Source organism: Macrotis lagotis, chromosome X (genome assembly GCF_037893015.1).
Source record: "Macrotis lagotis isolate mMagLag1 chromosome X, bilby.v1.9.chrom.fasta, whole genome shotgun sequence".
NCBI classification, from domain to species: Eukaryota; Metazoa; Chordata; class Mammalia; order Peramelemorphia; family Peramelidae; genus Macrotis; species Macrotis lagotis.
This window is the reverse complement of record NC_133666.1, coordinates 42,113,597-42,126,586: the sequence shown is the minus strand read 5'-3', so window position 1 is coordinate 42,126,586 and position 12,990 is coordinate 42,113,597. Positions and strand designations below refer to the sequence as shown.

Genomic DNA, 12,990 nt, shown 5'->3' with positions numbered 1-12,990 from the left:
AATTAATTCACTCCTAAAACCTTCTAAATTTATTGAATTTTGAGTCTCACCTGCAATTGCCATGGCAACATCAGACTATGGATCTTCTGCAGCTGCAGGCCGGACATTCCCCACCCCTGATCTACAAAGTCCTGTCACTGAAATGGGATTGCTTGACTAACTTCAAAAGACACTGAATCGAAATGAGAAAGACCAACCTCCAAAAGTTTCTTCATGAAGCCTTCTGGGATTCCCTGAAACACTGATGATCATCACCTTCCTAACTCCAGGAGCAATCATTGCCTGGATCATATGCTGCCCTTTCTTTACTAATTGTCTTTCCTTACATATTCTCTCTTCCTTCCCAACTATGGGAAAATATTTGAATAAAGGGATTGTACTGCAGACTCCTTTGAAAACCCATGGTATAACCCAGATTACTGTTCCTTGGTTATCAGAGAACAGAGAAAGTGCAAAATAGTAGCTATATTCAGTCAATAATGTTAATGGTTTTGACTAATCCAAACTCTCCAATTATTTTTCATGTATTAAGAAACCAAATTGACCAAAATTTATTAAGTACCTACTCAGTGCCAAGCCCAATGCTCAGCACAAAGACCAAAAAGGCTCTGCTTTCAGGGAACTCAGAATTTAGCAGACAAATAGCTATGTACAAGTAAGAAAGAGTATCAACACAAGAAAGCAGCAGCATTAAGAGGGGCTAGAAAGAGAATCTGACTGAAGGCAAAGTTTTAAGTGACACTTGAACAATGCCAAAGAAGTTAGGAAGAAGACTTGAGGAGGGAGAGAACTTCAGACATGAAAGACAGCCAGTGTCAAGGCACAGTCAGGAAATGGAACAACAAAGAGCCAGTTCCACTGGATGGCAAAGTATGTGGAGGGAAATAAGATGTAAGAAGACTGGAATGATAGAAAGTGACCAGATTGTGAAGGACTTTAACAGCCAACAAAAGAAATTTTTATTTGATGCTTAAGGTAATAGGGAGCCAGTATAGACTACTGAATATGGAAACGACTGGATGTGGATAGGGTCAGTGACACTCCATAATATAAAATTTGCCTGTCCTACAATCAGATTCTCATGTTGCATAAACTATTCCCTAAAGTAAGCTATGAACTTTCAGGAGCTGAATTCAGTCCTTGAGGCCACCAGGGAATCATTAAGTGATCTGAAGTGAATGACCAAAAAGTTTCTCTCCTGATTTCTGCAAAATGAAAGTTTCCCAAAGGTGTAATTCATTCTCAAGGATTGGCTAGATTCCAAAGAAGTTAGATCAACAGGAATACCATTTCTGAGAAGATCAGTGTACAGATAGTACACACACACACACACACACACTACTTACTTGGGTCTTAGTTGGCAGTTAAAGGCACATTTCAAGCTCAACTGCAGTTAAGCAAACTGTGCTGTTTTATGACTAGAAAGTATCTGGATATTTTCAGTTCTTTATTATTAATATTATCGATATGCTTTGAATATGTAGTTGAAAGGGATTTATTTTCAGAAAGAAAAAAATAACGGGGGTCAATCTTTATCTGGTCAATGCCATTCTTTGTCAGGGCTGCTACTTCTCCTTCCCCACCTTTCTTCCCCCTAGCATTCAGCTCCTTTCAGATAACAACTTTTCCCTTCAATTTAAAAAATGCATAAGGTGTTGTACATTTTCAATGCTCCCTTAGTCTATCCTTCTGGCAACATAAATTTGAACCAGCTGGAAGTGGTGGGGTTGGAGGTATTTCATTTTTGTCTTTTTTGTCTTGAAATACTGCTTGCATTTAACATTTCTCTCTACTAGCAAATGTAATGTATAAACTATTTTGCTGTTCTCTCGGGTAACCCAGGATTAACTAAAGTGCACATATTTTCAGCAGATGCCCTACAGTTATTTTTGATTAAAACAAGCTGGTAGTAACAGCCAGGGGAAAAAAAAGTTTTACACCTAGCAACTTGGATCATGTTCTTCCAAATCAAGGGTTCCAACATCCGGGAACACTCTTCTCCCAGGGACATGTAGCATTGTTCTTTCATAGGGATGGTATGGCACACCATTTTGAAAGTGGTAGAGCAAAATTGAAGGCAGAAGTTTACAGGGATTCAATCTGTAACCCAAGAATTATATATTTCAACCTTATGGCATCTTGATATACTGTTGGGTGATCATTTCTTTAGTCTTGCTTCGGTTTTGCCTAGGTTCCATAACAGATGCTTTTCTTTACACCAGTCATTCATACAGTAAACATCTATTAATCCCCTGCTGTATAGAAGGCATTCTGGTAGGAATACAAAAACAAAGCCCACACACTTTCTACTCTCCCATGTGACAGGTGAAATTCAAAGACTTCAAAATACAGAGAAAAGAAAAGACTACCTCACCCTTCTAAGCATATAATGCCATAGAGGGAATATTTGACCAACCATCCATGTAATGGGGTTTTTTAATAGTTCCATTCAATGAGCCTTTCTAGACCATACATGCTAATGGTATACTGAAGAATGGCTGTGTTTCTTTGGGAGGGTATAGAGGGGGATGTCTGCACATATTGCTATTTATTTCATTACAAACTATATTTAAGACCTAATGTAGTTGAACCCCATACCTACAGTTCTGTAACACACAGGTGACATATAATAGCAATTGCTGTGCAAAAATTGGTTTATTTTATAAGAAGCAATAGGCAAAACATCCTACCTTGATCCTCCTGTTCCTGTCAATTGGAAGCCTATTAAAGCTACTACTGCCTTTTGTTCCTCTGCTGTCAGGGAAGAGATATAAATGCATTTGAGGATCTGCACATCCTAAAATGAAACAGTCATTCCTAACCCCAGAAAATGACTGGTAGAGCAGATAGTTCCACTCATACTCCAGATTGCCATAAGACCATGGACTATGGCCAAATGAAAGGAATCAGGGAGTTAAATAAGATCTCATATCCCACACAGTATTGACTGCATCACCTAGCTGTCCTTCTGGACATGAGTTCAAATCCAGCCTCAGACACTTGATACTAGTTGTATGACCTTGAGCAAGTCACTTAACTCCATTGCCTTGTAAAATTCCCCTCCAAAAAGCTGTAATGCCATATATACATATATATATATATATATATAAAATTTAATAAAATATAATAATATAAATGGTATGACTAAATTATGTCTACCAACTTAGCTTATTGATGACAGCGCTCTATAAAACTGTTTAACAAATAAAAAACTGGTAGTGTTATTCCTTTTATATATCAGATATATTTCTGCCCTGGCTTCTGTGCTTGGATTCTTCCCTCTTCCTGAAGTGCCCTGCCCATCTTCTATACTTGTCTAAATGTTATCATCTCTTTCAGTATCCCTTCCTTCAAAAAGTTTTTCCTGGACATGATAGCTGACCTATGCCACTGGTTGGCTGTATCACACATCTGACATCCAGTCAGTTGTTATCTCTAGGGGACCAGACAAAACAGTGGCCAAAAGGCTGGGACTGAATCAAGAAGATCTGATTTCAAATCTAGCCTCAGTTATTAGCTCTGTGTCCCTGGGCAAATCATTTAATTTTTATCTGCCTCAGATTGCTCATCTATAAAATGGGGATATTAACACCACCTTCCTCTCAGGGCTGTTGCAAAGATCAAATGAGATCGTATGGAATGATAAATCATTTGCAAATCTTAAAGACTAGCTATTATCATTAGCTAGCTATTATTTTTTGACACGGCCTTTATCTCTCAACTGGATTCATCAGGTACCTGCTGATGAGGGCTATGTATTTGCCTCTGTATCCCATAAATTCAACACAAAAATGACTCTCCTAAGGCAGTTTTCATGGCAGCTTCCAGACCTGAAGCTTTGCTCCTAGTTACCAAGTCTCCTTCTTGATGTGTGTCCTCATTTTTGTGGACCCATAAATCTGATGCAAGATCATCTTTTTCTGGCTTAGATGCTCACAAGTGGGAGGAAAAGAATTGTTACAGTACCTGAATAACAAACATAAGTAATCAGTGGTCAGAGCAGTATAACTGAAACTAACCTCTAGCCAAATAGGCTTTATCCCATTAAGAATCCTGCCGTCCATTTGGTTTCAAAGTTGTCCATTTCCTGAGGCCTCAGCTCCCATTGGAATCAAGATCATTCCTCTCATGATGATTACCTCAGGAAATCCAGTCCCTTTTTATCGCTCTATTACTGGGGTAACTCAACTTGTACACTAGCAAGATAGCACTTCAAAATGCAAGCCTCTCTCTCAAATGCAGAGCAAGGGCCCCAAAGGCAGCTGGGAGCTGTTTTCAAATAAGTTTGCCAGAAGAGACCCAGATGCCATTTTGCTATTTAAATGGCACAAAACCCAGCCTTGCAAGAGCATACATCCCCTCAGAATAGGCTCCTTAACATGCAAGTGCACTGTCTGTCTAAACTCTGCTTTTCTGATTAAAGTTTGGTATTTAATTAAATTTTTCTTTAATTAAAATGCAAATATTCTAGGACTTTCACAATAAATTGTTTACACCAGACTGAGTAACAGCCCTCAAAGGCTTTGGGGAAAATGGCTTCAATTGCAAGCTATAGATTCAGATTTCACTGCTCACTGAAAATGGGTAGAGATCTATTTTTCTATTGGCTTAATCTGCTGGCAACACAAAGTGCAGATATACTCATTTGTATCTGGAATTCATGTACAGAGAATACAATTCCCCAAGTTCTCAGCTGTTAAGCAAATAATTAGGCCAGTTCAGACTCGGGTTCTTTTTTGGGTTTTGAAACAATTCTCTTACGGGCTTTTCAGCAGAAATGAACATTACAAAGAACTGACATTATGGAGGATTTAAGTTAAGATGATTCTGTTCTTTCAAATTTATCAATACAGGCCACTGAAGATCGCTTTCTGGCCAAAGTAACTCTAAGGGTTTTGAATTACTTTGCATTTACTTTAGATGTATTTTACATTTACTTATCTGTTGACAATTTTTTTTCTGCTAAAAGAATGTAAGCTCCTTGAGGGCAAAGATGCTTCTTATTTGGATGTTCAGAATCATATATAATAGGCAGCCAATAAATGCTTGAGTTGGAGCAAACTGAACTGTGATCTGTTCTTGGGAGATAGAGGAAATGGGAGAATCTTTGAAAAATTGAAACAGCAAATGAAAACTGCTACTAAGATGTGATCAGATCAGCTCTTTGGGAGGCAGGCCCAATGTCAGTTTTATCTCTGTATCCTAAGTTGCTAGCACAGTAGAACTGAAGAGATGATGAATCAATGTTTGTTTAGTGAAAAATGCCTTTTTTTACTTTCCTAGAAAATGACAAGCAGGAGTCTTAACAAAATGTCTCAATTAACATCAAGTCAAAGGTGGTCTTCCATACATATTCAATTCCATTTAATCCTATGATTTGAATTTCTTTCAATCCTCTAACAACACTGTCAAAGTTAAACTGCTGGCTTTTTTACTTACATCCAAATTGATTAATTCCCATATGTAAGATAGATGTCCATTTGAAAACCTGATCAGTGATTTAGAAAGTAATGCTATTTACAATCCATCTGTAGGCATTGGAGTGAAAGGGAGAATGGACAGGGAGGGGCGGTAAACTGCTTAACATATTTTCAAAAAACAGATCTCCCTTCCATACTTCTGGGAAACAGAAAATCTGACATCAACAATACAGTGCCACTTACAAGAAAATCTTAATGATGTAGCACTCATTAGCAAAAAAAAATGCAACAATGAAATGCATCATTTAGTCATATCCTGTTGAAATAGATCAGCACATTGATCTATGTCAAGTCAAGAAGCAATGTAAAAAATGATTTTGAGGTTAAACAGGACACATTTCTAAAAACCAGTAAATGAACTAATTTCTATTTGTTTTTTATTTAATTGAATTTATTTTTAGAATAATGGCATAAATATGATCATAGTGTGAATATTTAATCAAATTTTCTTTATTCTGGTGAAACTCTCAGGAAGAGAACTTGATACAAAACTGAATTTCCAACATTCCTTGTTGATCTAAGAAACTACAGTGAAATAAATCACTAAGGCTTGACACAATCTCCTTAATCACAGAAATCCCCAATTTCTGGCCTAAAACCATTACTGAAATTTCTCATTATCATTTACATGCTTTTTTTCTCCCCACAATCATTTTAGGCCAAAGGAAAGATTCATCTTCTTTCACTATACTGATGTGCCAGTATGTTTAACTAGCACATCTGAAAAACCAAATCTAGAAGCCAGAGCCAGATGGATGCTCCCCACAATCCCAGTAGTGATCTACAATAATGCTATTGATGTCATTGTTCCAGAGCAAAGAGAAGAGATGATCTTGAACAGAGCTGCACTTCTGTGAAATAAAACTGAACATAGGCAGGGGTGCTCTGAAAAGCGACATGCCTATCTGAGTTCATATGTGAGCTGGTATTAAGAAAGCTTTCTGCCCACTGTTACAAAGCATCCATCTTGAGGCTATTATGTATTACTAGGAACTGTCTAGTCCCATGTGATTTAGGAATTCTTAGCAAAAGTCAGTAGCATGGAATGGACCAAGTCAGTTGGACATTTTTTATATTAGGGGTGAAAGGGAACCCCCCCTTTTAAGGAAGGAAGAAAAAAGAGACACTTGAGCTTTTAAAAATTTAAAAATTTAACCAAGTAGTACGATCTTCCTGGATATATATCTGCTCTATAGCCTTATTACACACACCCAACTATGTATGTATGCATGTGATATAGAGAGAGACATATACATAGATACATACACACATATATGATTCTATGTTCTTGACTTTCCAGGAAGTTTTCTTTAGACTTGATTATGTAGGAATGTTTCCTAGCTATATTCTCTACTATCCAGGTGTATATTTATTTTCCTTACATTTTCTATGTAAGGGTGTCCCTGCTCTCTAGATTTTCTACTACATAGTTGTGTGTTCTATCTATATCATCTAGCATAGGAATGCGTCTTATATTCTCAATTATGTGAGTATGTACATTCTCTCTATAGTTATTCCTCTGGTGCATTTGCTAGGATTGACTCTGTCAATCGACAGGCACAATTTTCCCCTGAATGAAATGCCATAATAGTCTATGTTATTCCTTGACCTTTTTTCCCTTGCAGTGCATATGGTTAAATAAATCTTCAGGAAATGCACGATAGTGTCATCTACAACCAATTACCATCAGCAATTGCTTTGTAAACACTCAACAATAAAACAATTTATTTTAGTGAACAGAATCTATGTCAGTCCAACATTAAAGTTAAAAAATAGCATGGAATCCACCTCAGCCACAGTAGTGCTTAATTGCTATTCAATTTGCATAATTTATACAAATTAATGTAGACTCAATAATTAGCATTTTCATATGGTTTACTGAAATCTAGAAGGCATAACAGTATGGTCTGTTAGCAATTGGAACATGTTTAAACAATATGTTTTGCGAGTCACTGGCATCCCAAGTTAGCTTAGTACAAAATGGGACTCGGTGACAACATAGGTCTGTATCAACATGTGAAGTTTAAGTTCAAAAATGTTCTTTAGGGGTGACAGAGATCCATGATTAACCATCACAATCTACTTATAGGTGAGGCACTCTGCTCAAGAAGACAAATACAAAGAAAGACGAAAACAGTAGCTGCCCTCAACGAACTTGCATTCTAATGGAAGAGACAAGATATATACATAAATAAGGATGCAAAGAAAACTAATACAGACCAAAAAAAAGACAAAGGGTAGTTTTGAGAGGGAAGGTGACTGTAAATTGCTTTATGTCAACCAACTGAGTCTTGAAGAAATCTAAAGATTCCAAGACACAGAATTAAGGATGGAAAACATTCCAGGTATGGGGAGGATGGCCATTACAAAGTTGAAGTTGATATTTGTTCTTCATTCTCAAAGAGGATCATGACATCAGGAAGGTGATGCCATGACATGCAAGTGAATTGGATTTGTGTAAGTGGGTGCTATGGAAAGTCACCAGCATTACTTTCTCCTCCGGAGCCTCTGGGTCCAGTGGCAAGATAAGATGACTGGAGATGGGGGCAGCTAGGTGGCATAGTGGATAGAGCATCAGCCCTGGAGGACTTGAGCTCAAATCTGACCTCAGACACTTAATAATTGCCTAGCTATGTGACCTTGGGCAAGTCACTTAAACCCCACTGCCTTCAACAGACTGAGGTTTACCAGTGTAGCTTTTCTGTATAACCATGCTAAATAAAATATATTTTTTTTTAAAAAAAGATGACAGTAGAGGACCCTGGATGCAGTGGGAGAACTTGGCCTTTTAAAGCTAGGTCTTTCCCAGGTCACAGTTTGCCTGAGACAATACCTATCTAGTGACTAAGGTTAAATAAGAGAGATGAGGCAAAGTGAGGACAATATGTAGCCATCAGGGAGAAAAGTGTGCAAAGATTGGAAAGTAGGAATGAGCCTGGCTTGTCAAGAGTTGCAAATGCCAAAAAGAGTAGTTTCTATCTAATTCTAGATGTAATAGGGAGCCACTGGAATTTATATTTCTTTCCACCTAGTTAAAGTAGCAGTGTGAGGGACAAACTGGAAACATCATGTACCAGGCAATTCACACCATCCCTGCATCCCTTAAACTTATATGGAGACACCCATGGACCTTGAGTCCAAGAACCAGGAGAAGAATAATGCCACCCCTGCCACCAACCACTATACCTGCTCCTCCCCTAGTCTTACACAGCCATCCTCAAGAGGAGAATTCATTACTGGAATTACAGACCCTCTCAGACCATTGGTCCTGCTTCAACTCAGCCCTCCCAGCTACCATGTGAAAGGAGGATCCTGTGCAGAAGGGGCCAGCCAACCCTACCAACTACTATCCAACTGCCCCACACAAGACAGTTAAGTTAACTTGATTAAAACATAGTTGAGGGAGAAATGGGGGGTGTCGTGTGCCAAGTAATAATGTTTGTCCTTCATTCTCAAAGAAGACCCCAACATCAGGGAGGTGATGCCATAAAAAGCACATGAATTGGATATGAGTGAAGGGATGCTAGGCTAAGTCACCAACCTCACTTTCTCCTCCAGAACAATCTGGGTCCAGTAGCCAGATATGAATCAGGATGATTAGAGATGGCCCTGGATATGGGGCAGTCAGGGTTAAGGGAAATGCCTGAATTTGAATGATTGTGTTCCTGATTCTAAAGCCAGTACTCTATCCATTGTGCCATCTGGCTGCCTCGTGTGCCACATAAGGCAAACCCATCACCACTTTTACCACCATTTCCTCTCAGTCCTTGATGGAGTTCATAGCCCAGGATACTGAACCCAAGAGTCGGGAAAAGCAGTGCCTCCAGAGAAAGGCCTATAATGATCATCATGGGAAGTAATCCCAGATGGAGATGCAGAAGTCTGCCATTGACAAATGGGTCAACCTCAGAAATAGATAGGAATTTATCAGTAGAAATGACATCAACTAAGAGGCATTAGCGTCTGCTTTGCTGCTGTACCCAGAGAACCATCTCTGAACCTCTGGACCTCTCTATCTGAACTGCAGCTAAAAGTTTCCATGATCCCCCCCCAATAGAATGTGAGCCCAATGAAAGCAGGAACTATCTTACTATTAAGTATTAAAGCTTTTTTCTGCATTCATTCATTCATAGGGGAGGGCAGTGATGCGACAGGATCCAGGCTTTTGGGAAATCACATTAGCAGCTGTGTAAAAGAGAGATCAAGTAGCAGGCAGGCTATTGTAAAGGTCTAGAAGAGAGAGGGCAATAAAGACATGAACTAGAATGGTGGTCGTGGGAATGGCAAGAAGGGGAAGAGATTGTGGAGATAGAAGTGACAGGATTGGGTAAATTACTGGATATAGGAGAGTCAGGATTTAGGGATGACACCAAAGCCGCAAACCTCCATAATCAGATGAAAAAAAAAAACTCTCCTATTTGCTCTTCCTATCTTGGCCTCCTGCTATGACTGCAATCTTTTGACATCTTATTCCCCTCCATGGAGCTCCTGATCCAGCTATCTTAGCCTACTTGTCAAAAACATAACATTCCATCACTCATCGGCATATCTTTGTAATGAGTAGCTTTCAAGTCTGGAAAACTCTTCCTTCTTACCTGTTGCTCTTAACTTCCATGATTGCCCTTCATCTCAACTCAAAATTCCACCTTCTAGAAGAGGCCCTTCTTCATCATCCCAACTGCCAGTACTTTCCTCTGGGAGATTATCACTAATGCATGTATCTACCTAGTGATTATGAAGCCATGTCCCTAGAGGCCAGGAAATAGTTTTGCCTTTCTTTGCATCCCCGGGGCTTAGCAAAATGTTTGGAACAGAATAATCACTTAGTAAATTATTTCTGATTTGATTTGATTTGGTTGCCTCAACAGTAAAAGGTTAATTATGAATGGGGAGGGGCAAGATGAGCTCTATTTGAGACAAGTTGAGTTTCAGATGGCTACAGGACACCTAGTTCCTCATGTTCAATGGGCATGTAGTGATGCAGGATTGGAGCTCAAAGGAAAGATTAGAGCTGGCTATACAGATCTGAGTCATCTCTGCAGTGATTGAATCTATAGGAGTTAGTGAGGATACTGAGTAAGTGGACTTAGAAAAGAAGAAAGACTGGAACAGAACCTTGGCGGACAAACGGAGATAGGTGGTATGATGTTAGTGACAAATCAGCTAAAGAGATTGAGAAAGGTCTGGTCAGATAAGCAGAAAAAGAACTTGGAGAGAAGTGTCATTAAAACTCAGAGAGGGGGCATCTAAGTGGAACATTGGATAGAGCACCAACCCTGTAGTCAGGAGGACATGAGTTCAAATCCCAATGCAGATACTTAATGATTACCTAGCTGTATGGCCTTTGGCAAGTCACTTAACCACATTACCTTAAATAAAATTTAAAAAAAACTAAGAGAGAAGAGAATAGCTAGTAGAATCTGATCAACAGGGTAAAATGCTGCAGAAAAGTCAAGAAAGATCCTAACTGAGAAGTAACCATTAGATATGATCATTAAGAAATCACTGGTACTTGAAAATCACATTTTTAGTAAAATGAAGTCAGAAATGAAATTTCAGGGCAGGGGGTTAAGAATAAAGTAAGAGGGTTAATGTTACTTAGCAAATCACATGCATAGACCCACTGGTCTAATATTTTAGTCTTTCTAAAAAAGTTCAACATATACTCAATTGTACAGTCTAATGTTTTACAGAACCAGAGTGAAAAAGACCAGAAAATCCTCCTGCTTTGGGGAGCTTTAGGAAAATACACTTGTCCAAATACAAGAGAGGAGGCATAACTATACCATTTCCAACGACAAAATTAATGTCTCAAAAACTGAGAGAAAATAGTCATATATGACAGTCATCCTTTTTTTTTTCCTGGGGTGGTATCTCTCTTTACACAGTTGAATGACCCTCCAGAATACTCATTCCATTCATCAAAAGAAGGATCTGTGTTCCTCCTAAGACAGTGGAAATAAAGCTCATTCTCTGCACAGCAAAATCCACACATACTGAATGCAATCTTTGCGGCTGGAGGTCAAAGGTTGGTCTACAGCTTGAACACAGTATGTGATGGGGGGAAAACAAGGCTCTGTGGCCTTTGGCAAGTTAGTACCTTCAGCCTCTGCTTCCTCATTTCCAAAACTGGGAGGGGGAAGGGGGCTTTGACCAAAGGACCTCAAAGGTCAGCCTGGTGTCATTTTACAGATGAGGAGACTGAAGCCAGGAAAGCAAATGGAACCAAATGAGATTTCAGGAAAAAAAAAAAAAGATGGAACTGGGAAGATTTAGCTCAAATACCTGGAAACATTAATTTTCCATTTTATCTTTCATTAATATGATTTATCAAGAATTTACCATAAAAAGGATCTTTTCTCTTCTGTTCCTGTGTGGGGAAAAAATTGCCTTGACTTTGTCCCTGTGACAATGAAATCGGGCTATATCATGCCTTTATTCTTATATTAAGGGGACATGTTGAAATGAGGGATAGTTTTGGAATGAGGAAAACCTAGGTTCAAATCCTACCTGTGATACATGAGTTTGTTCATTTGTAAAAGGAGAGTAATAATAATTTACAAAGCATTTGTGAGTCTCAAATAAGGTGTCCTATGAAATGTTTTGAAAACCTGAAAGTATGTACTAAATAAATCTCTTTTGTTATTATTATTTCGATAGTTTCCTGGAGTCTTGTTAGAAATGGCCCTGGGTGAGATTGATGCTGTTTGTCCTTCTTTTTTGAAGAAGGCCATGACATCAAGGCGGGAACATGTACTGGCTTTCAGTGAAGGGGATGCTGTGCTATCATCCTTCTTACTTTCTCCTCCAGAGTCATTTGGGTCCAGTGACCTGATAAGAATCAGAAAGACTGGAGATGACTCTGTGATTAAGTGACTTTCCCAAGGTTATAGTAAATGTCAAGAATCTGAGATCTGATTTGAACTCAGATTCTCCTGACTTCTCCCCCCTATATCATCTAGCTGTTGTGAGAAAGGAGAGAAGATTAGCACTCCCCTTAATGAGTATGGAATAGGTCCTAGGGGTGTTTACAACATATATATGGTTAAGGCACTGCCACATAGTCTGTGGTACATATTCTGAAATTATTGTATGGGTGAACAAAATAACTTTTTGTAACTAAATTCAATGACTTGTAAGCTTATCTTACACAGGATTACTGTAAACAGTAACACATTTCTGAACTGCTTTAAAGTATGCAAAGCTTTTCATGCACATTAATTCATTTGGACCCTAAAATAACCCTGTAAGGTAGGTATTCGAGGCAATATAATTCCTCTTTTGAAATTAATGAACGAGTGACGGCTAGGTGGCATAGTAGATAAAGCACCGGCCTTGGAGTCAGGAGTACCTGGGTTCAAATCCGGTCTCAGACACTTAATAATTACCTAGCTGTGTGGCCTTGGGCAAGCCACTTAACCCCATTGCCTTGTAAAAAAACCTAAAAAAAAAAGAAAGAAATTAATGAATGAAAGCTCCGAATACTTTAGTGACTTGCTCAGGATCATAC

General features: G+C 38.7%; 1 non-coding gene across 1 annotated transcript; it reads left to right on the top strand.

Annotated features, from left to right (window-relative positions):
• The first annotated feature begins 12,442 nt into the window (after nucleotides 1–12,442).
• LOC141503845 (U6atac minor spliceosomal RNA) lies at nucleotides 12,443–12,570 on the top strand. The gene has a single exon (XR_012473144.1). It is a non-coding gene; the product is annotated as a U6atac minor spliceosomal RNA (small nuclear RNA).
• Nucleotides 12,571–12,990: the final 420 nt, after the last annotated feature.